The sequence below is a fragment of the Melospiza melodia genome, chromosome 12 (genome assembly GCF_035770615.1).
Source record: "Melospiza melodia melodia isolate bMelMel2 chromosome 12, bMelMel2.pri, whole genome shotgun sequence".
NCBI lineage: Eukaryota > Metazoa > Chordata > Aves > Passeriformes > Passerellidae > Melospiza > Melospiza melodia.
Window position 1 is genome coordinate 13640836 of NC_086205.1, and position 23842 is coordinate 13664677.

A 23842-nucleotide genomic window follows, 5' to 3' on the forward strand; every position below is an offset into this window, starting at 1 on the left:
GACCCCGCGCGATGTCCGCCCCTTCCTGGTTGCCATGGAGACCGCCCGCCGGCGTCCCAAAATGGCGGCGGCGGAGCCGCGCGGGGCCGCCGCTCTCTCCGCCGCTTTGGAAGGAAGGAAGGCAGGCAAACCGGCAGCCTGAGGCGGCACCGGCTTTAGCCAGGGCTTGTCTTCCGGGAAGGAGCCCCTCCGTGCCGCTGCAGGACGAGGGGTCCCGTTAACGCCGCCAGGAAGCGACCCGGGAGGCGCCACCAGTAAGTGCCGCTGGCCTGGCCTCCTGAGGGCCGGGAACGCCCGGCTGCGAGAGGGCCGGCTACCGAAAGGGTATTTCCAGACATGGCGAAACTATGTGGGGAGCCTCAGGAGGTGGGAGTTCCTTCTACCTGGGCTTTCCCAGCCTGTGCGATGGGGCCCTGCGTGAGGAACCGGAGGAAAGGAGGACAGAGAAATGTGAGTTGGAAGCCTTGCGAAGTAGTATATGCACATCCATAAGTTTACTCTCACAAATAAATGTGGCACGACATTTAACGCAAATAAACGACAAATCCTTAAGTATTACTTCTAAAGAAAAGTTTTGCTGCACTTCCGGGGTAATCAGACTTAATGCAGAGGGGTAAACAATAACATGTCATTCCAAGGACATGAAACTAACATCTGGGAATGGAAAGGCTGTGTATATTTTCCACATTGTACCTGGAGATGTCAGATGTCCTGCCTTCCACCAGTGTAGATAACTGATTTTTCACACAGGGAAATAAGCAATGATAAATATCTTGGAAGAGTTTTTTGAACCTTTGTTTTAAAATATCCTGCAAAATGTGCAATATGAGTATTTTTCAGAGTAATCTAATAGAATCATCAATGAGAAATGTTGGACAGTAAACAAATGAAATTTAACAAATCTATTATGAGTTTATAATATTATTAAATAAGAATACAAATATAATCTTTGTTTCATTTTGAGACTTTTTTACTTAGTTTACTTACTTTATATTTGTTAGAGAGAGAAACACAAATACTTGTCTCAAGCTGGACATAATGATTTAGAAAATGTGAAGTTTCAAAAACTTTTCTGAGGAGGTTCTTTAAATGTCTCACCAGAATCAGAAAAAAAACCACAATATATTTTTAAACTAGGAGGAAGTTTTCAGTTTGTTTTCATAAAGTAAACCAAAATAGTGAACATATGTTCTTTCAGGGAAGAACTGCTGCACAATAACTGGGAAATATGTGGTTTTGAGTTGCTGAAGTTTTGTAGTGGGCCTGTCCCACTGACCCCATAGGAATCCTACCAGTGCTCTGTTTGTCTGTTGAATGTGACTGAGTGTTGTGGGGTCTTTGCTATTCATTTTTGCACTTGGATAATAACAATAAGATGGTTTTTGTTATTATTACTGTCTTCAGGTTTTTGGTTCTCGTATCTATTTCCTGTTCACACTTCAGGTATCTATTCTTGGGTTTGTTTTCAGCTGCCCAAATATATCCGGAAAATGAACCAAAATCAGTTAACATAAACCATGCAAAAAAGCTTCACAACTGTCAGTGTAAGTAAGTTCAAATTGTTCTGCAATTGTTCATTGTACAAAGCGTTACCAGGAAGCTGGTGTCATTGAAAAATAACTGGTTTGGACTGTTTAAAAAATTGAGATTTGATTTTATGTCAATAAGATCATTTGAGTATTGTGCAGTGAATGTATGTATTTGAATATATCACTATATTTTCTGAAGCTAATGCATCTGATTCCAGCAAAACTTTCCAATTCACTCAAATTTTAATTCCTCACTCCTCAAAACACCTTCATGTAAGAAGTGTCTCCAGTTTTAACTTCTGTACATGTAAAACTTCTGGATGCTAGTTAACCTTTCTCCAGGCTATGGAATCTCCTGCAAAGAGACCTGTGTCAAAAATAGCAGTTGAAGGTATGTGCATCACTGATGTTCCAAGTTGTGTCTCATGTAAAAGATATTTAGCCATCCTGGGTTAGCATGGAGCAGGCCTCGTTGTTGGCTCACGTTCCCAGTGAGCTCTTTTGCAGTTTCCTAATAAATAACAGTCTTTGCCTGAAAGGCCTCACAGTCTAAGGCTCCAGCCTAGCACAGGGCTACATGAATGCTGAAACGTGCTACTTTGAACAGCCCTGTTCTTGGAAGTGAGTGGTTTCAGCACTGTCTGTTGTTATTTTCTTTAAAAGCAAAAAGGGGAGTTTGTGGCTGCATAGTGGATTTGTATGAAAGCTCCCATAATAACACTATCCAGTGTTGCCCTTCTTTAAACAGTGTACTTGGGCTTTACATGAGCAGTAAATTCAGCTCCTCCAGGATGAAGTTACCAATTTACTGGGCATATCTTATAATGCTCCAAAGCTTGTGGACCTGTGGTCATGGCCAGGATTTCCAGGTATCAGCTGAATATAAAGTCAAACTGTCACAGAACCAGAAATCCTGTACAAATACAGAAGATCTTAAGAATGTGTTAAGGCAAGGAACTTAGTTGCAGAAATGAGCATTCACAGAATGCAATTCACCCAGCTGGGTTGTGTGGAAGGGGAGATCTTCTGAGCCATCAGCAAAAATAATTTTTTTCAAGTAGCTACTTTCAGTCAGCAATCATAATTTTACAAATACACAGAAACTATTCTGCATATTTCCCCTGTGTGGGCATTTGCCAATTCCACTGCAGAAATATAAGACTGAAAGGGACAACTTCAGGTCATCCAGTCCCAGTGCCTGCTGTTTCATCCAGCTACATAATAGATCTTCATAGCATAAATGGGATTTGATGTGTTTCAAAGGCAGTGAAGCTTTTCTTCCTCTGCTACTTCACACAGAACAACTGCTTCAGATCATCACTTCTCTGATGGTTAGAAGTGCAGCTGTATATATATGTATATATATATATGTGAGATATATTGTATATATTTAATAAATACGCACTCTGGATAGGGCTTGTTTTGTTTTATCAGTCTCCACTTGTGAAACATACTCTCTGCTTCTTGGTCACTCTCATTTTCTCATTGCACTTATTCCAATTAATAATTTTGTTCTTAATCATAATAGGCCTAATAAGTATCATGTGCCAAAGCATTGTTACTTCCCCATGTCTTCTGAAAAAACATGAGTGATTTAAATTTTAGGTTTGTATTTAACTTTCTCTACCAAAATCACTTTAATGACTCTTGATCATCCTTCGATTAGTTATTATTCCAATGTCTTTCTCCTCTGTCAACTTTCAATTTATAACCTTTTGGTTTATGGCAGAAATTATTTCCAGATGAATGACTTTGCCATTTGTACTTTTCAAATTTTTTTTGTTTGTTTGTTTCCTTTTTTCCTCTCCAGGACTGCTCTGAGTTGTTATGAAGGAGAAGTTGGTGTACATGTCAGAATAAACGTGATAAATTACAAATCATTCTTGGCCATAAAATGTGTTCTAGGAATCCCGCTAGTACTCATGGAAATGGTGAATAGTTTTTGTTTTGTTTGAGTGCACATACTATTACATAGAATGGGAATCTTTTTGTTCAAGACTGACACGAGGGACAGCAACTTGTTTCACGTATACCTTTTACTGTACATGTTTTTCAATCTTGAAATGCCAAATTAATATTTGATATGCCAGTTATAATTTGGCAATGTTTATCACAAAAAACAATAGATATTATCTGTTTGTACAAGGCAAGTGATTTCTCTTATGGCTTCCAACATTAAATGTCAGCTGGCTTGAGAGAGCCACACAAATAACCTTCCAAAATAACATTTCTTATAAATTGTCTAACAGATGATAAGTACAGGTTTTGAAAAATGCAAGAGAGGAATCCAGATGGTGGGGTAGTGTAGGAAAGATCAGTCACTCATTTTGGTCAAACAAGGAATATAGACACACATCCCCCAACCTCAAAAAAAAAAGTCTGGTGCTTAATCTGCTTATAGGGCAGGCTGATAACTGGAATGATGAGGCTGGTAACAAAAGAAATGTAATGGGAAAATGATCCGCTCAACATGTAATTAATACTAGCATCTGTCGCCATTTAATGAATGCTACACTAATCAGAAGATTTTGTCATGTTAGTAAAATGTTCAGCTACTTACCCACAAAAGACCAGCTTGGTACATTCACAGGGCTGCCGTGGTTCTGTGCAATATTCCACACGTGATCTGCTCGTGTAACAGCCAGGACTCTGTCAAATATGCTACTACAGAATTGTGTGTTTGGCCAGAGATCAGCAACTGGGTTCTCTCAAACACATACACAGGACATGTAGATGAACAAACAGTGTAAGTAACTGGGCAAACAGTTCTCATGAATGTTCTTGTTCTTTACCCCTCATTGCTCCCATTGTTTAGTGTTCGCCTCTCTTTCTTCAATCAGTTTCTGATTAAATCAATACATTCTGAGCACAGCGCATTATTTTGGATACTGAGTACTATAGTATTTGCTTAAAAGATCCTATAATTAGTTGTTTCAATTTTTAAAATAAAGGTTTTTTCTGACTTTTTTAGTTGTAAGCAAAAATTCTGAACTTATAGCACTTAAATCTTTAAGAACCTTTTTTTAAAAAAATCCTTTTACAATAAACAACCCAATTCTCTACTGATCTCTGTAAGTCCTATACTACAAAAACCAAACAAAAAGTCACCACCACACCACCACCAACATATCCCAAACAAAAATTAAACAAAACAAAACACTCCGACAATTTATAATTTTCAATAAAATATTATTTTAAGAGTCGTTAATAAATGATCCTTAGGGTGGGCTGGCTGATTTTCAGTCGTAAGAACCTTCATGATTTATTAAACCTGCAAGGATAGCTCCTCAATTTGGTATTTTACAGTTAACTATTATATCTTGGGCTTGTTTTCAAGTCTGTATGATGACATTTGATATGTAACCTATTTGATTGACAGCAGATGCCATTTGAAGTGCTTAAGCCAGATGGATTGGGGCGGGGGGGAAATTAACAGATGTTCTAATAGTAATTGAGCTGAAATTAATTTCATGTTACACAAAACAATTTTTGGAAAGATAAGTCTTATTTTAAGTAAATATCTGTAGGAGATGAACCTTTTTCAAAATTCTACTATTTTATTTGCCTTTGAAACCTGAGGGATGCCATACCAGTTACTACCTAGTCAGATTGTATCCAGGTCTCTTCTTTGACTTTTCAAACAGAGATTTGTGTTCTTAGCAAACAAAAAGAGCACAGAAATTTCTCAAGAGGAAGTTTAAAAAATTATATTTTATTATGAGCTATTTGTATGGAGCACTTCAACTGCATAAAATAGGAAATTGTTGTTGTTGTTGTTGTTGTAAAGTAGAAATATTTCAAGTATACTTTGTTGAGACCAGGAGACAGCAGCCATTTTGTCCCAGCTCCGGAAATGCTCTGCTATGCTGAAAAGATGTATTTCCAAAAGAATCAAACATTTTCATGGTAATTCTATCACACAGTATTAATCAGTTATTATCAGGAGAATGTTCATTAAGCCTAAAATACGTAGGGAAATCACCTTTGCTTTTTTTGCTGTCTCTAATTCAGACATCAAAGTAAACAGTAGAGCTGCTCAGAGAAAATGTAGACAGTTTCTCTGGGGAAATAATGCTGAACTGGAAAAATATGAATATTGTTGTCAGGTGTTCCAGTCCAAAGCTAAAATAAGTCATTTTAGCAGTTTGGATGCCTGATGGTACCTCTCATGTCTGTGATGTGCCACCTCTGGGTGTATGCACTTGCTAGATCTTATCCATAAGGTTTGGGGAAGATTTGGGAATTCTTTGGTCATGCTGCAATATTGAAAATGTAATGCAGCCACAAGAACTGACATAGGAAAATTTGGGCTTTTAACAACTGAAATGCAATTGGTGGTGTGTTGCACTGGCAATGCTGGAACTTCAGGGCTTTCATTATTAGTGGAGCAAGATTTCTCTAGAGAAGGGATTAGGTACAGCAATGTAAGTGGTGGGGTTTTACCTTCCCAGAAGGCTCAATTCTCTTTTTGGAGGGTGATTGTTTTGGGTTTTTTTCCCCACAAACATTACTAAATGCTTAATCCTGTGAAACATTCATTTATTGATTTGAAGTTAGATATATAACTTATATGGAGTGATTGTTACTTGTGAAGTTGAGTTCTTAGTGAGCCTATGATAATGCAGTGCTGTCATGTGGGCTTATAAAATCCTTTTTCAGTAGTGGTTGAGCTGTTATTTAAAGATGCATTGGAATATTCTCATATCAGTTTTAATTAAGGTATGTTAAAGGTGATAAAGTAATCACAGTTAATTTGCCATTAGTCTGGTTTTACTATATCACTGGTAGCCTAGAGATGTCTCAGCTGGGTTTTGTCTACTTATAACTAGTCTTTAATATTCAGACAGCAGGATCTCACAGAATTTAAATGTGATCTCCCATTTTATGCATGATTTTAATATTTGTGGCTTTCTTTAAAAGTATCATACTTGATCTAGTCCTGCTTGACAAGGATGATTTTCAGGTCATGAAGAGAATAGTTTCTCAAGGTAAGCAATCACAACTACTTTCTGCTTAATAATGGAAACATTTCTTGCTGTAACCAAGTCATGTTCACATGTTCCTTATTGCCAGTGCTTGTTCTTTAGAAAAAAGATTTAGTGATATTTTTATACTTAGGTAGTAAATCCTTATCAATCTTGTTCTCTGTCTTGGGATATCTCAGGAGTAATTCTACTTTGATGTTACCGAAGGTAAGTTTGTGTTCTTGCCTGTTTTGTTTTCCTTTTTCCTGCTTCAAGTTAGAAAAATAATTATTTCTTTTTTCTGTCACTTTATTAACCATGAACTGTTTACATTATTTCATTTTCCATATACACAGTAGCATTCATGATGAAGAACCGTCAGATATGTTTACTTGACTAGGCATATTTATACTTTCTTCATTTATCAAAAGTAATTAAATGCACTCAGCAAAGTGTTCAAGGGAAAGAAGAAGGGTAGAAGGCAAAGCTAGAAAAGGTTCAGAATTTTTATCTCAATGTGAGATAGGCTGTGAAAGGTCGTATATAAAGATGCATCAGTGTAACCTAGAAAAAATTTTAAACAAAGTTGGTGGTCTAAACTGCTCTATGGATTTTTATTTTAAGGATTTGCTTGATTTTGATTTGCTGTAAACTAAATCAGTTTGTGTTAAACTGAAATAAGCCTAAATAAAACCAAAGTAAAAGTGCCTGCAGGTTTTGGATGGACTTGACGAAATTAGATTAAAATTGTGCATTGGGTACAACCAGTGTACATGTCATTTGTTGGCTGAAGCCTGAATTACACAAATTGTCTGGAGAAGGGTGAGAACTGGAAGAATGAACAATAGTGCACAGTAAAAGGATATAAATCATTTGTTGAAAAATTCAAAATAATACTGTAGACACAGAAACCTGGGAGAGTTCTGAAGCCAGAGTTCTAAATAACCTAATAAGTTGACAGTGAACAATAGAGTGAAAGGAATGACAGCAGATGGGGATTGCAAGCAAGAGAAGCTGTGTAGCTGGAAAGCATCAAAAAAGCAAGCAGATACTTTTGACAGAAAATGTAATGTATGTTTTAATACATGTGCATATCAAATTATCATGGCAAATGATAATGAGAGATTTCACTTCTTGCTAAGTTGGTGCTACAGCTGAGTTGTACTGTTGTTTTCTCCTGTGCAGTTTATAATGAGGCTGAAACCTAGAGGTAATCAGTGTTAAGTTTCATGTAAAATGAGGAGTTAAAATTGGACTGAAAAAATCCTAGTGTTTGAAGAAACAGGAAACAAAGTCAACCAACAGGTAGCACATGCTGCCTGTAGTACTGGGCTGATAGCTGATGGAGAGAAAGGGCACACTTGTTAACACAGCTTTTTCTAAAAACTGGAGTCATGCGTAGGAGCCAAGTACATGAGAATGCCTGCACCATGTGATAGATTCTTTAGTGTTCCTGTCTTCTGATTTGAGGTGGAATTAAAGCTGTAAATAGGCACCAAGGGAACTTTGAAAAACATATTGGTAGTCTTAGTTTGTTCTTTAAAAATGTGGTGAGATTTAGGAGCCAGTGCAATAGATGTTCCTCAAAATTTAGAGTAGGAGATGTCAGTGCTGAAAGTGAGCTGCCCACGTATGAATATAGGAAAACAGTTTTCAGCAGATATTAAACAAGTGGCAGGAAGATAAGAAGTATCCAAGAAGGGAGCAGTGGGATGATTTAACTAAGACTTCATCTGTAATAAAAAGGATTGCCAGGTATACGTGCAGACCCTGCTAAAAGAGGTGCAGATTCCCTAAAAATTACTTTGCACTGTAACACTGCTGAACTTCAGGACATTTTAGACAGATAGCAAAAGTCTGACTGCCCTGTTCTGTTGTTTGGAGTTTTTTACTCTAATAAAGAGGAAAGAAACTCAAACACAAAAAAACAATTCAAAGCATTGACTAGACCTGAAATTGTGCGGAGAGACCTTGAAACTGAATTAAGGAGGACAAAACTTAAAGAAATGGTTTTAAATTAAACCTGTCAGTGTCTTATCCATCTAGAAAGAAATGTTATGTCTTGCACTTAGCTTACATGCTTTGTTCTGTGAAGTAGTAGCATAATCTCTTTGTGGCGGTCTGATCTAGGTCTGCCTGTTTAATCACATTAATAAATGGCAAGTATCATGCTCATAAGTGAAGACTCTGATCCTCTAGAGTAATATTTTATTCCCTCTCATAGTTTTGCTTTCCCTTCAGCACATCACCTCCCTTCTGCATTGTCTCTCACTCTTGTATTGCTTCTCTGATCTGTGTGCATGATTCTATACAAAAGTAGACCTTAGCTTCCAAAGCACCTTTGCTGTAAGCAGCTGTGATAAACAGCTTTATCTCCTTTTTTTTTTCCCCTTACTTTCTTCACTTTTTATTTATTCTCTCTCCCACCCACAAGCTCTGGGAAAACCAAGGAAGAAAGATACTAAAATAGGACTTAACCCAGTATGAAACTGAGAGAAATGGAAGAGACCATGGCAAGACAACAAATTTTGTGCTCAAATATAAGTACTGCATTCCCCAAAGGAAAAGACAATTATAATTCCAAGTTTTTTATTATATCTTCCTCCTGAATTTTACTAAAACATTTTTCAAATGCTCTAAGTGGGAGCCTTCGGTAGTCATGCATACACACACGCAAAGCTAATCCCTTGGTTTAAGTGGGTTGATGTTTCCAAGCGTGAGTGAAGTGAAGGAAAAATTATCAACTTCTAAGTTGCTATATGTGAAATTTTGGAATTGAGACATTTCTCTTCATGCACTTGAAATACTTGTTAAAAGCACCACACGAAAGAGTTTGCCTTGACACCAGAAGTTATCTTTTTTCTGTGTGTCATTATCTTTATCTCTGAACTCTGCTACAGTCACTGGTATATTTTTGTTTGCTAACTAAAGCAAACTAATCTTATTTTAGCTTTCCTTGCTATTAAAACTTCTTTTTTCTCCAAAACCAAAGCAGACATAAGAGAAGGGAAGTATGTGGGTTTCCATGATGACTAATGTGGTCCTGAGAAGAATCTGTGCAAACTTTCAGGTACACACTGTTGTCCAGAATTTCTACTCGATGATGTGTATGGTTATTTCTTGTAGAACAGTTCCTCTAGCACAGCTGGGTATTAGCTTTTACACTTTAGACTCTGGCATAGATGAAGTGGACATCTCTGAGAAAGACTGAAACATGGACCATGTCTAGTTAATGCCGAATCTACTTTTTCTTCTCGTAAGTGGAGTGCACATCAGAAGGAAACTTTTACCTTGTATAGATGTTATCCTATCAGTACAGAAAAAATAGTAATTTGTATGATTTCCTATATTATAGCAAATGCAGATGTCGAGGTTTTGTGTCAGTTGTGAAATGAAGCAGGAACCTTGTAAGCCTTAAATTTGGTAAGGCTTAATAAATTGCCAAAAGAACAAAAAGCATATGATTTCACAGACATAACAGGCAGCAACTAGTACCTGTTTGGTTTCATATTGTTCATCCCCGAAATGTGGAATGGCATCAGTGTGTGGCACCGGCACCAGAGTCTTCAGTTTGGTGGACTCTTGCACTATTGCACCCAGATGTGTTTAATTTTTTGTGTTTATTCCTGAAAAGTTGTCCTTCAAAAACTTCTGAGAACGCCAAATAAATTAGGACTTCATTAACCAACCTCTTGATAGTTCATTTTACTTTCTTTTTCAGGTCAAAGCTTGCCAGTAATTTTGAGCTACATACCAGCACCAGTCCTGAAACCAGCCCCTTCTTCCAGGCTGCATTTGCTAGTGTTCACATTCTTGCATATTAACCAAATCAGAACTCTCAAAATAATCTGCTTTGGCCAGTCATATATTTTCATTACCAAGGGTCTAACTGGTCTTGGAGGCAGGAAGGAAAAAAGGAGACTTAACAGATTCTTCAGTTGCACAAGATCTGCCTTCTTGCTTTGAAGTTAATCACAATATGCCATTGTAGGCTCTCATGAAACAATTGCCCATGTGTGTTATCATTCCGCAGCAGCTTATCCCACAGGGATCAAAATAGCATTGCCTTGAGCTGGGCCAGTGTCCATGCCTAAGGATAGCCTCACTCCAGCCCCTTCTAAAGCTGTGAAACATTTTATTTTAGTTCTTTTGCAAATACCTGTCCATTGTCAGTGCTAGCTCTTTCATAGTTTAGACACAAGACATGTTTGCCTCTTCTTAGTGAAAATTTAGTAAAATTTTAAGGTACCTGTTTTGCATTTTTTTAAAGTGACCTAGAAGCCTCAGCTTCATTCACTTGCAGAATGAGCATAGCTTTGTCTAAACCTAACGATTTATGTTGTCCAACTCAAAATTTCCTTTATTTCTTATGCAGTCAAAGCTGCAGTGTGGATGTAAATGCAACTGTGTGAAAAACTTCACTATAAAGTAAAAAAAACCCTCTACTATGGTATCAGCTTCTCAATTAGATGCAACTATGTTAGAGTAGAAGTAGAAAAAACTATGGTGAGAGGGTGCCTTTTCCTAAGTAAAAATTTTAGAACTATCTAATTTATAGTTATCTCCTTTAAGATATTTCAGTAATGTTGATATTTATTCCACTTTTATTTTGTAAAGATTTAAATGAGGGTGAAATGGGCAATTTTTTTACCAAAATGCATGGAAGTTAATTGTTTTATAACCAATAGATTCTTTTGCAATTGTAGTAAAAATGCAACAACTCTGTGCAAGAGAAAAAAAGATAAAATTATAAAATGAGTGACAGAAGCATTTGAATACTCTAATTCTGAAATCAAAATTTTCTGGTCTTCTTTAATCTACAAAACCCAACTAAAGCACAGGTTGTTGTTTGTTTGTTTGTTTGTTTTTTTAATATGATGGGGAAGTAATATAATGTGTGATAAAATAGTCTGGGTAAAGGGATTTAGTAGAGATAGTCTCTAAGACTGAGAATGTGACATTTTCTCTCTAGAAAACGCAATGGCTCCTTCACTGTACAGTGGAATGAGATCTTGGACTGTAGTAACAAATCCAAGGCTAAAAACAAAGACTGGGGATTTAGGCCATTCACCTTGGACAGAGGAAAATGTTTGAATCTAGATCTCCTGAATCTCAACAATGTTATTTTCTAGATTCTGTAGTCACCTTCCTTCTCCAACAAATGTTTCTATTTAAAAGAGAATAATTTAAGGGAAAAGTTAACTTCCATATAGCCTGTAATCTGAGAAACTGTGTTTTGAGTTACTGGTTTTAAGCAAAGCAAAAAGCTGAATCTGAAGAAGTTTGAAATCCTAATAAAGTGTACTGGGGAAGGAGAAAGTGTCTCATATTTGCCATTCTACAGGGTTTCACAATTCACCCTGTCTGTCTCAGCTTCCCCAGAGGTTTCTCAGTATACAGTATGAGTCTGAAGTGTGAGACTTGTCTACTTCTATAGCTTCTGAACAAGATTAAAGGAAGAGTGAGACCCACATCCTGAGGAAGGTGGCTCACCATGTGACAAATTTCAAATATTATTTTCTCATACAATGTAAAGAGTTCTATGCTTCTGGTAATCTACAGTTCAGATTCATTTTGACAATAGATACTTCCTAAATAATTTAATTTTTGCTAATTTTCACTTAAATATTTAAGTTGTTTTATTGGTTAAAAAATTGCAATTACTTTTTACCTGAAGCTTTGTTTGGTTCCTACTGTTTAGATTTAGGTTTGCTCATCCTTTCCTCTTCTCTCTTTTTTAAAGAAGAAAATGCCTTTGGAATAAGCAGTGTGGTAGTGAATTCCTTTACCACTTGCACCTCCAAATAACATTGAGAATGGAATGTGTCCATGGTAACCAGGATGCACTCATAACACTTTCCATTCTTCTCTTTTAATCTATGCAAATAGTATAGTATTATAAAATCTATGCAATATTTTTATTTGAAATAACCACATGCTAACAAATTACCAAGGTAACTGCAATTTGCCCTGGGTATTTGTACATAAAGCAGTTTTTTAATGGGGTGGTGCTATTGACAGTTTGTTCCACTGTAAATGGAAGAATAATGTTTCAAACAATCACAGTGGTGTTCAATAAAATGACTTGAATATTTTACTTTTCCTGTGCCTCCACATGTTGGTCTGATCTTTCCATTTTGGCAGAGTTCCATGGCAGTGTGATTCCTGGTACAGCAATTAAGAGGAGGCAATGTTATGGAAGTATGTATTTCTTTAGTTTTTTTTGAAATTCCTATTAAAATGCCTTGGAATTTAGAAAACAATAATTTGGAATTGTACAACAATACTGCAAGAAAGTACATTTTTATACCCATATTAAAACATCTGCTGTAATAGACAAGGGTATTTAATTTGCAGAATATTGGCTTATATTCCATTTTAAAGTTTGTTAGATTCTGTAAAGACAAAAACCTTTTTCAAGAGTCTAAACACAGATATGCCCACCTAGTGTTTAGAATAAGTATGTTCTTGGGCACTCACATATATTTAAGCTTACATTATAGATAAATTCATTCATATACACAAAATAACAAAAAAATATATAGAATACTTACTGTGAAAAGTTTGTCTTGCTTACAGCAGTGCAGATTTTGAGTATTTTCTATCTGTATGCACTTTGTTTTGTTGTATTGTACATTCCAGACTGAAAAGTGTTGATTAATGTATTTTATTACAGATCTCAACGCATTGTAATCTCTGGTACAGTAGAGCTCTGCTTTTTAAAGAATCAAACTTACAAAATTGTGTATAGTTAATTTTCTGTATAGACTTATAGATTTAATCTGTAGAACATTTTAAGGTATGCAAGTTCAAAAGTTTAAAAGCAACAGTTATTAATCAGTTTTGGTAAGTGGTTCTGGGGACAGGTAGCTATTTTGTTTTTCAGTTACATTTGGCATTTTCATTCTGAGAAATTGGTTTGTTTGTTTGTTTTTTAAAGAAATGTCACTTCCAACAGTAACAGGAAAAGGCCAAGAGAAAGCCTATTAACCATGTTTCTTTTCTCCTTTAACAATGGGGGTTTTCTCATATATACTGTATTCATGTGTCCATGTTGAAGGATATCCAAGATGAGGAACATGTTAGAGATGTTTTTTCTTTCTCTACTGGTGTATCAGTTTTGTTTTGACCTTATTCTCACCTCATGTTTTCCACAAATAAGAATGGAAGTAGCCTTGTGCGCTGCTTCTCCCTACACTGCTAGAGATGAAAAGAGCTTTAGGAAGTACAGTAGGGCATTCAGTGTACTATTATCCCTGTGCTGGGCTGCAATCATTCGAGTTCTAAAGCCTTCCCAGGTAGCAACATCATCTGTGAAACAGAATGACAAGGGCTTTATAATCCCTTTTGCATTGAATCCTCATTACCACTGGTGTATGAAATGAGGTTATGTTAACAACATGGTAGTCTATATTGTGCATGTTCCTTGCAGAAATATTAATTCCACTGTATCAAAGGCTTCAATGGTATATTTATTTTTCATATATTAAATTCTAGAATGCAGTTTGGATGAATATGGGCTTTTTTGCCTTCAAAGATGCAGCTGTTTCACTGCAAAGGACTAGAGACTTTATTGTAAAATAAAATGAATTTATGTAACTGAGTAGGACTTTTTCCTTTTATTCCTACAAAAGGTTGTTTTGCAGAGTACTGTGGATATCTCTGAGTGTTAATCAAAGCTATTTTATATGTATGCAATCAGATATGTGATTTAGCCATTATGATTACCCCATATAGTGATATATTAGCCACAATAACCATCAAAATGATAAATTTTACCTGGTTATATTTGACATTCAGATAAAAATGTTAAGCTATTATTCTAACTTATTTACTGCTGTATAGGAGATATCAACAGGATAAAAGAAAAACTTGAAAAATACGGACATGATTGGTATAGGCCTGCCTTAGAAGATAGTCTGGAATAGGAGTTTTAATTTGAAAATTAAACTAAATACAACTCATTGGGAGTTACAAATACTTAATACTCTACTTTAAAATCTCCATTTTAGCAGTGAAATACCAGAGAGATCTAAAGTTAAATTTTATGTTGAGAGATGTATACCACTGTTGTCAGCGCTAAGATTTGTAAAAGTAACTCCATTTTTTTCAGTCAATATATGGAAGTATTGACAGTTTACTCAAGGCTTGCTTTTAATTTTCCTTTTTGGCATGCCAGTAGAAAAAAGAAAGTTCTGTGGAGTATGTGTTTTTATACACACATGTATGTGAATGTGTTTATAAATGTTCACCTCTCTAATATTCTCATTTTTCTGTTTTATCACTCATGTCAGGAGCCCACCTATAGATATGGCCGTGTAAAGTCCTGACTTTTCTTAATTAAATAGAAGGGAATAAACCAGATTAATATTAGTAACACTGGATTAGATGGGTTTTTTAACCTTGTCTATAACAGCAGTGAATTTTACTTGTGGCTTGGAGCGTGCTCTTTATGAGCACCTTGTGTGAATGATGATGACTTTCCTCTTGGGTAGGCCCAGCTGTGACAGCAACAGAAAGAAAGTCAATGTTAAAAGGTGACACACTGTTCAAGCACATATGTAATGTTTTAAGACAACTCTGGGAAAATTGCTGGTAGTTAGGACCACTTATACTCCATCATTTCATAGCTATCTAGTTTACTATTCACGTTAATTTTTTTGTCTCGGTTGCATGCTTTGTAATGCAGATTTTTTTTTCTTTTTCTGTCTCTGAAAATGTGAGTTGAACATTACTTCTGGAAAGCTTTTGCCAGAGTTTTCAGAATTCTTAAATGCTGAGCTTTGAACTGTCCTATTAGTTTTGATTTTTACAAAACGTTAAAGTCCCAGTTTGACTTCTAAGCTGCCACTTCTGAATGCCTGAGCAGTTGGATGGGTATATCTACTTAACCACATAACTTGACACCTGATACATTGTGATTGTATGAATAAATGAGAAACAAAACCAGAATCTTTGTAGTCTTGCCTGTTGAGATATCTTGTGTGTGAAGTGTGTGTTTATTTCTATGAATGATTTGCATGCAGGAGTTGTTAAAACATTTTACACTTGTTGCCAGTGCATTAGGGGATGTTTATTGTCCCTTGAAGCTGCTGGTAATGTAACTGTGGTCTGATCTTTTAGGAAAACTTTTTTTGGGACTGTAGTAATATTTACGTGGTCCCAACCCTGAATCTGGTATAATATTTATCTCCTGGTGCTTGATATTAATTTCATCTGCCTTTTTTCTTTTTTTTCTTTCACAATTGTAGGTAATTTTCAGGTGGTGGAAAATCTCCCTTAGGAATGAATTTCATAATTTAAAACCTAGAGAAATTATAGCGTCCCAGGAGGATAATAATAATTACAAATGTTGGGTGGCAATATTGATCTGCAATAAATTTCATGAAAGATGGGATTGCTTTGGCTAACATACTTCTTCCTCTGAATTAATTAATATAAATTAATATATGAATCATGAAAAAACCAAAAAGATGTGACAATAAACCTAAATATATGAAAAAGCCCAGCAGCATTCATAGTTTCATTGTAAGACAATGACAGAGATTTTAGCCACAAATATAGGCCAGAAAGCAATGTTCTTATGGCTGATAACTCATAATGCTCTGTGCCAGCACATTTGTTTCTATGGCCATGTTGTGAGCCATCCAGATTTGAATTCCCAGTCTAATTTGACACAACTGCTAATGCAACAGGTGACTGGGTCTATACAAGTGCAAAATTACTCCAGGAGCAGACAGCCAGGAAAAGAAGGGCAGTGGGGACACCACTAAATTAACCTCAGAGACAGGCTGGCCACTGAGAACATCTGAAATAATGATGCATTTTCCCAAAGTTCCATGGAACTGTGTCCCAGGTAGTTATTGCTCTGCATCTGATAATTTTGGTCCCCAGTAATGGATTAACTTAAGAGGTGGTCATGTTACAAGATGCAGTTGATCATGGTTCACAGAGAAAACAGTCTTCTGAAAATACTGATCCAGAGACATCTTTATTCAGTAACTGCTGGGGATGGGTGAGGTGAGCTATGCCTAGTCTGGAAATGGAGAATTTCTTAACTGCACCTGCAGTCTCTTTTGTAGCCCAAGACCTAATAGCACAAACCACCTCAGATTGGTGAGATCTTGACTTTTTAAAAAATAAACTGCTTTTGTATTCTCACTCTGTACAGGCATTAAAAAATATTTACAATGTGACTTCATAATTATCCCATTTTTATTATGACCTTGAAAAGTGTCATTTTGAAATAAAGTTTTGTTTTTCTCATCAACAGCTTTGGTTGACATAATCTTATTGAATCACTATCTTATGTAATCATCATCTTATTTGAGTAAGTTCTCCAGGGAGGTGCTGGAGTCACTTTCTCTGGAAGTGTTCAAGAGGTGTCTGGATGTGACACTTGGAGAATGATTTAGGGATGATTATGGTGGTGCTGGGCTGATGGTTGGACTGGATGATCTTTAAGGTCTTATCCAGCCTGGGTGATTCTGTGATTATTTGCACAGAGGTGGAGGAGATCTGCTTTCCCAAGAAGGATATGAATCTTGGGAAAGAGGTATGGGGGTAGGGGGAGGGTACAACCATTTATCTCTTGTCAAGAATAAAATGGAGTGTATCCTCACTCAGAGTCTCAGATAAGACCAACACATTCTCTATGCTTTGCTTATTAAAATCTAACACATCCTACAGCACAACTGGGAGATTTTTAGCCCTGCTGAGTTCATATGGCCTGCACTTCTATGTTTAGGTTTGTGTTTGTCACATTTGTGTTTCTGATTTGCTATTATAACTTTTGCAACTGGTCAGTTTCAAGTGAACTTGATAGAAATAATAACACCACCTTAGGCTGCTGGGTAGGGCTGTGAGCCCTGTTAGTGTTCCATGGATGGAAAGGCTTCACTTTCTCAGCTCAAGGGACTGGATATATATACACAAGGCATGGAAAAAGTTTCAATCAGCACTCACAGTCCATGACAAAACCAATCTTTAATTCCAGTTATTACTGCTTGTTTTGACTGGGAGGGGAATGAATATGGCCTGAACCAACAGAAAAATGGACTGCCTGTTGAACTTGGCTCAGGCTCAGACAGACTTTAAATATGCTGGAGTTTTGCAGATGTTCCTAATTGCTCCATTAGCTGAAGCAAAAAGTTGTGCTGCATTTTAATTCATAGCAAAATTAAAATTTTATAAATTTGAGCTTTCAAAGAAGTAGTCTTCTATACTCTTTTTGTTAACCTCTTTTTTTTAATTTACCTTATAAAAGTAGATTTGAGATGTGAATATATGCTGGTGAGAAGGCTTCTAGCTTTTTGGTTTTTACTCATTGCTTGTAGTCTAAGGTTTTTCTGCAGCATTTGATATTAATATGATGTCACAATGAAACATCTGTTTTATGTTACGTGGGTGCAATGATGTAGGTAATTAAATTATTGTTAGCAAGCAGTTTTCCGCTGTTATTCTGTGGTTTTAGTAGGTTACAAATAATTCAGTAGGTTATAAATAAGATCTGCCTGCTTTTTCTTGAAAAGTCTTATTGGTGGTTCAGAGGTTTCCTTCCCTATAGGAAGTATTGAAAGCCACATTTGCCATTCTTTTCTAAGATGTAGTCATTTCTTTCTCCTGCTAAAAGTATCTCTAAAACTGGAGGGTTCCCCTCTACTTTTTATTAAAATTATAATATAAAATAAGGGTGTTTTCTTTTTAGAAAAATGCTAACACAAATAGAAGTATTACAAGTATAAATTACTATGTTTGTGAGTTGTATTGTCATTCTGATATTATTTCTGTCCATAGTTCTTGCTGTTCCACACAATGTGATGTTTTTACACCTCCTCACCTCCTGTTAAGAGCTTTGCTGCTCCTGAGTATTCACACACTATTATTTTTCTATTAATTCTCCACAAATATATAATATACATATATATTCACTGGAAAAAGAGATAGATAGATAGATAGATAGATAGATAGATAGATAGATAGATAGATAGATACATACATACATACATACATACATACATACATACATACATACATACATACATACATACATACATACATATTCTGGAATAATATTCTAGTGATACATACTGATTTATTTGCTGACTGAGAGTTCAAATAAATACTTCTCACCAGATCTGTGGTTTGCTGCTAAATATTTGGTACCCTCCTGCCACTAAAATGTTTTCCTGTTAAGTGTTGGTATTTCCTGTCATTATCTCCTTGTTTTCATTCCTGTGATTTTATCTCTCTTCATGTGATTGGGATTTTTAGAGAACTTTTTTTTCTTTTATAAAGTGCCTGAACTACTAACATTACCATTTTACTAAATTTATAAAAACAACCATACAGCTGTAAACATTCGTGTTTGTTTTGAGATGTTTTCTGTTCTTTTTGGGCAGTGAAATAACAAATAATTATGTTTCTTTTCATTATTTCATTAAGCCAAGAGGATAGAGCAAGATTTTGGATTTGGTTTTGCAATGATGGGAAATTAATTGATGACAGTGTTGAGCAACTTATATTTCTGGATGGGTGAACAATTAGTACAAGTCATCAAATATTCTCCAGCACTTTCAGAATGAAAATGTCATAGAAAACTTAAAATTCAATAGATTTTCACAGTTAATTCATTGTTAGCTTCACATACATTATTAAAAAAAATTAAATACTAAATATATATTAGAATAGCTATATCAGATCACACTATTATTTCTAGAAATAAATAATTTCTAATAAAGAAAAAGTCAAATATGTGTGTGGTAGCCTGCTTGATCATTCAACATTAAATAGATGTGCAGTGAAAATATTTATCCCCATCATTCCCAGGATGAGAAGATTTGAAGCATTCTTTCATATCAGCTTGAATTAGATCAGCCCGACCATTTTTAGTTGACTGTGTAGATCATTTTGTACTTGCATAAGAAATTTTAGGGAAATTACCAACTGTATAGAACTGAGATGCTTGCAATGCAAAAAAGCAAAGGAGAACTGACAGCAAACTGATTGTGCAGTGAGATACAGCATGGAAAAGAGAGCTGCAGAATATTGGGTCACCTAGCCAAATACATGAAGGAAGATAAGGTGATAGCTTCCTCCCATCCTCCCATGTGGTTGCCTCAGGAATATTGGGGGGGGGGAAGAAGAAAAAAATCGTAACATCTTAAAATCGTGTCATTTTCAAAGCTCTTTGAAAGGTATCCACACAATGTTGAGTTTTTTAATTAATCTGAAAAAATACTTAGGAAGGAAAACTGCAGCATAAAAATAGGCCTATAGACATTATAGTTTCAACTTCCATGAAAAATAAGTGGAAAAAATCCTGTACAAATCGGGATGGCTGCATTCATTTTGTTAGGAAACAACATGCAGCTTCAGAATGTACCACTGATTATTCATTAAAAGTGTAGCAAATTGAATTCAGGATTTCTATTGTAGTGAACCAGTAATTCTATTACAGGAATTTGATAAACTAGATACGTGATCTGAAGAAAACAGTGGTAAAGTCAACAGGCCAAGTTCCAAGTCGGGCACAGAAGCAGAAATAATCAGGTGACTGCGGGATGGGCAGTTCCTCCCTAGGTAGGAGACTTACAGAAGGACAGCTTGGTTTGGTACTGGATCACAAAGGAATAAGACAAAAAATGCCACATCCCTGTAGAAGGGAACTGCCTTCAATTTCATGTTGGTTTCACTGTACCTATGTAAGATAAGAAGCAGAACTACAGGGACTCATGATGTCAGAGCCATCATTATTTTCCCCAAAACATATGACTGAAGTATCTTTTTCAGTTGTTTTACCAACTTCCCTCTGAGTAAATAGCACATTCTTTACATAAAAATCTGTATGTACGTGGGAAAGTTGATCCAAAAATGAATCTTAATATTCATGTTAGATAATATTTTCTCTAGAAAAACATAGGGGAAAAACATCTGACGTTTTGTTGGGCCAGTTTTGGTATTGTTTGTTTGGGTTTTTTTTAAGATGTACCTGCATAACCTGGAAAGAAATTTCAGGCTTTTACAAATCTGTTGTCTCCCGTATTTGGTTTCATTTTTTCCCACTTCAGATTGCTGTAGTGTTTTGTGCCAGAATTCTGGAACGTCCTCAATTTGTGCCGAGGTAACTATGACTTCCTGAAACAGCTTCCTGTCCCATTGCTCCTGTACATCATTTCCTTTCTGAGCTTGAAGATATTGCCAGACTTTCTCAAGTTTCACACAGATTTGAGACAGTAAAAATTTAAAACCCAAAACATTCAAATTGAAATAGTTATCTTTGCTGAGCAGACTGTTGGCTTTGATTCATGGTTTAACATAATCATCAATCTGTCTGCTTTCCTTAAGACAACAAGTAAATAAGGATTGTCATTTTTTTGGAGACAATAAATGAATCAAACTGAATGGCTGCAGTAAAAAACAGATCTTACAAAGGGTGTGTTTATCCTGCAAGCTTTTGTTTTATAATAAACTCGGTGATCCAGGTAATTCCATTGCAACCCATGGCTGGCTGTTGCACACTACTTCCAGGATTAAGTATTGGAAATGTGAAACCTTTGCTTTGTTTTATGATTTGTATTATTTAGTGTCTAGAAACTTCACCCACAGACTGAGATCTCCTTATTCTGAACTCATCACCAAACAAAAATTCTTTATGTCTTTGACAAAAGACATGAGCACAAGGAAAGAGATTTTTTTAGATTTTGCAGCAAGAACTGTTAGAAACACAGGAGGAGAAAGAGGTGACTTTTGCTTGCTTGCTAGGAAGCTCTTCCCAGCCCTCAGGAAATGATGGGAAATAGTATGTACATGTTGAATTGAAACTTTAAAGAGTGAATAACAGTAAGTTGCCATTATTGGAAAACTGGAGCTAAGGGTATCCTCTCCATGCTGAATGACAGGTAAGGGATTGGAAGGATAACCTGGAAGCTGCAGGAGAATGGGGAGCAATCTGTTGGTGCAAAAGAGAGAAAATGTATTGGAAAGGCCTTTGGGAGGGCAACTGTTCCAGCTTCCTGGTCAGTGCAGGGTCAGGAAATTGGGATGGAAAGCTAAAAAATGCAGAGCTATCATGTAAGAAGCTTATTTTTGTGGGTCTGAATACCTCAAAATTTTCTATCCCTGTCAGAGCCTGAAAAAAGGCTGCTGCAGTAATTCAGGTAGGAGAGAGAAATATTTTAGCTCATGGAAAATAGGAAGAGAAATGTTTTAAAGAGTAAAATAACTTTATTCTTATACCCAAGAGTGCTGTAGAGGCCTAGAATGAAGCCCATCAGTTTCTGGGTGGAGAAGTTAATGAGAACATAAGCACCAGTGAGACCTTATGAGGAATTGTAAAATGGGTTTAGTTCTCTTGATTCTGCTGTGACAACTAGATATGCTCTGAAAGACTTCAGAGAGGCAGATTAAACTTGTAGCATGGAGAGTGGGACATGTCTGGTGCAGAGCACATCCCAATCACAATGAGATTGCTCACAGGATTTCTATTATTTTGAGGCTATGTGGGACAAGATTTCAAGAAAAGTTCTGTGTCAGACTGGCAGTTCCAGAGGATGTGGCTGTGCTGCTATTCCTGTTTTGTGGCTACCAAAGCATTACAGATGCTTTAGTGAGAGCGAGTTCAAGTGAGCACAAGAAAAAGGGAACGGGGCAAAGAAAGCACAGGAGGAAATGGCAAGACAGGAAAATAGAGCGTGTCATTAATTTAAATATGAAGGCCAGATGGGAGCAGATAAGCTTGCTAAAGTTCTGGGCTGTATTTCAGTTTGAAGATAAATCAGTTGATATTGTGGCTGGGGAACAACTGAATGGAGAATAAGGGAGTAAAATAACTAAAGGAAGAGAATGGATTGAAGAGAGACCAAGAAATTATTTGTCAGTATATTTGGAATTCATCTGTCATTTGAAGAGTGTGAGTCAAGTAGGATAAGGTACTATGGAGGGCAGTAAACTTTTCATTAGTTTAACACAAAGCCTTGGATATTTTGGAATTTAAAGAAATCCTAGAAAGCATTAAGTTGCATACCAATAAAAATATGATTTTGGCTTAATGCAGTAAACTATGAGAACAAGTAAAGCCATGCTCCCTTTCTCTCATTTCAGCAGTATACCTGGGGAATTAAAAATTTGCCCAAATAATATGTTTTTATTTCCAGAGTAATTTATGTATACACTGGAATGCTGCTCTCTGTGGGATTATCGAGTAGCATATTTGGATTTCTGAACAGAGGAAATAGAACAGTCTCTCCACTCAGGACTGGAAAGTGGAGTGTGGGAGATCTGTGTGTCCGTGCCATGCAGTGCATCCTTGCAGGCTGAACTCAGCAGATATCTGCATTGTTACCCCAAGCATGGCATTTCTCTGACTGGAGTTCTGAGCATAAATCCTGCTCTCCAGGAGATCCAGATGCTTTCAATGTGTTTTAGACTGTTCACTAGGGGCTATTCTTACGTCCTGTAACAGAAGTCCTGACGTGGCCTCACCGTGTGAGCAGTGTGTGTGTTTTCCCGACGCTTTGGCAGCGAGCTGCTGTTCTGTGCAGCGTCCCGGCCCCGGTCCCGTCCGCGAGCGATCCCAGCCCGGAGTTCCGGACGAGCCCTCCTCAAACTCCGCGCGCTGCGGGGCGCGGCGGCCGCCAGAGGGCGCCCCGGGGCAGGGCCGCTGTCAGCGCGCATGGGGACAGCCCGGGAATGGCTGGGATAACCCAGGGCCAGGGAATGGCTGGGATAACACAGAGCCAGGGAATGGCTGGGATAACCCAGAGCCAGGGAATGGCTGGGATAACACAGAGCTAGGGAATGGCTGGGATAACCCAGGGCCAGGGAATGGCTGGGATAACCCAGGGCCAGGGAATGGCTGGGATAACACAGAGCCAGGGAATGGCTGGGACAATCCACAGCCAGGGAATGGCTGGGATAACCCAGGGCCGGGGAATGGCTGGGATAACCCAGGGCCAGGGAATGGCTGGGATAACCCAGGGCCAGGGAATGGCTGGGATAACCCAGGGACAGGGAATGGCTGGGATAACCCAGGGCCAGGGAATGGCTGGGATAACACCGAGCCAGGGAATGGCTGGGATAACACAGAGCTAGGGAATGGCTGGGATAACCCAGGGCCAGGGAATGGCCGGGATAACCCAGGGCCAGGGAATGGCTGGGATAACCCAGGGCCAGGGAATGGCCGGGATAACCCAGGGCCAGGTAATGGCTGGGATAACCCAGGGCCAGGGAATGGCTGGGATAACCCAGGGCCCGGGAATGGCTGGGATAACACCGAGCCAGGGAATGGCTGGGATAACACAGAGCTAGGGAATGGCTGGGATAACCCAGGGCCAGGGAATGGCTGGGATA

General features: G+C 37.3%; 1 long non-coding RNA gene across 2 annotated transcripts; it reads left to right on the plus strand.

Moving 5' to 3' along the window:
- The first annotated feature begins 71 nt into the window (after positions 1-71).
- LOC134423655 (uncharacterized) lies at positions 72-16697 on the plus strand. Of its 2 annotated transcripts, XR_010029166.1 has the most exons (4): positions 72-450; positions 1470-1544; positions 3340-6517; positions 10215-16697. It is a non-coding gene; the product is annotated as an uncharacterized LOC134423655 (long non-coding RNA). The 2 variants fall into 2 exon arrangements; XR_010029165.1 differs by having other exon boundaries at positions 3340-16697.
- The last annotated feature ends 7145 nt before the right edge of the window (positions 16698-23842 follow it).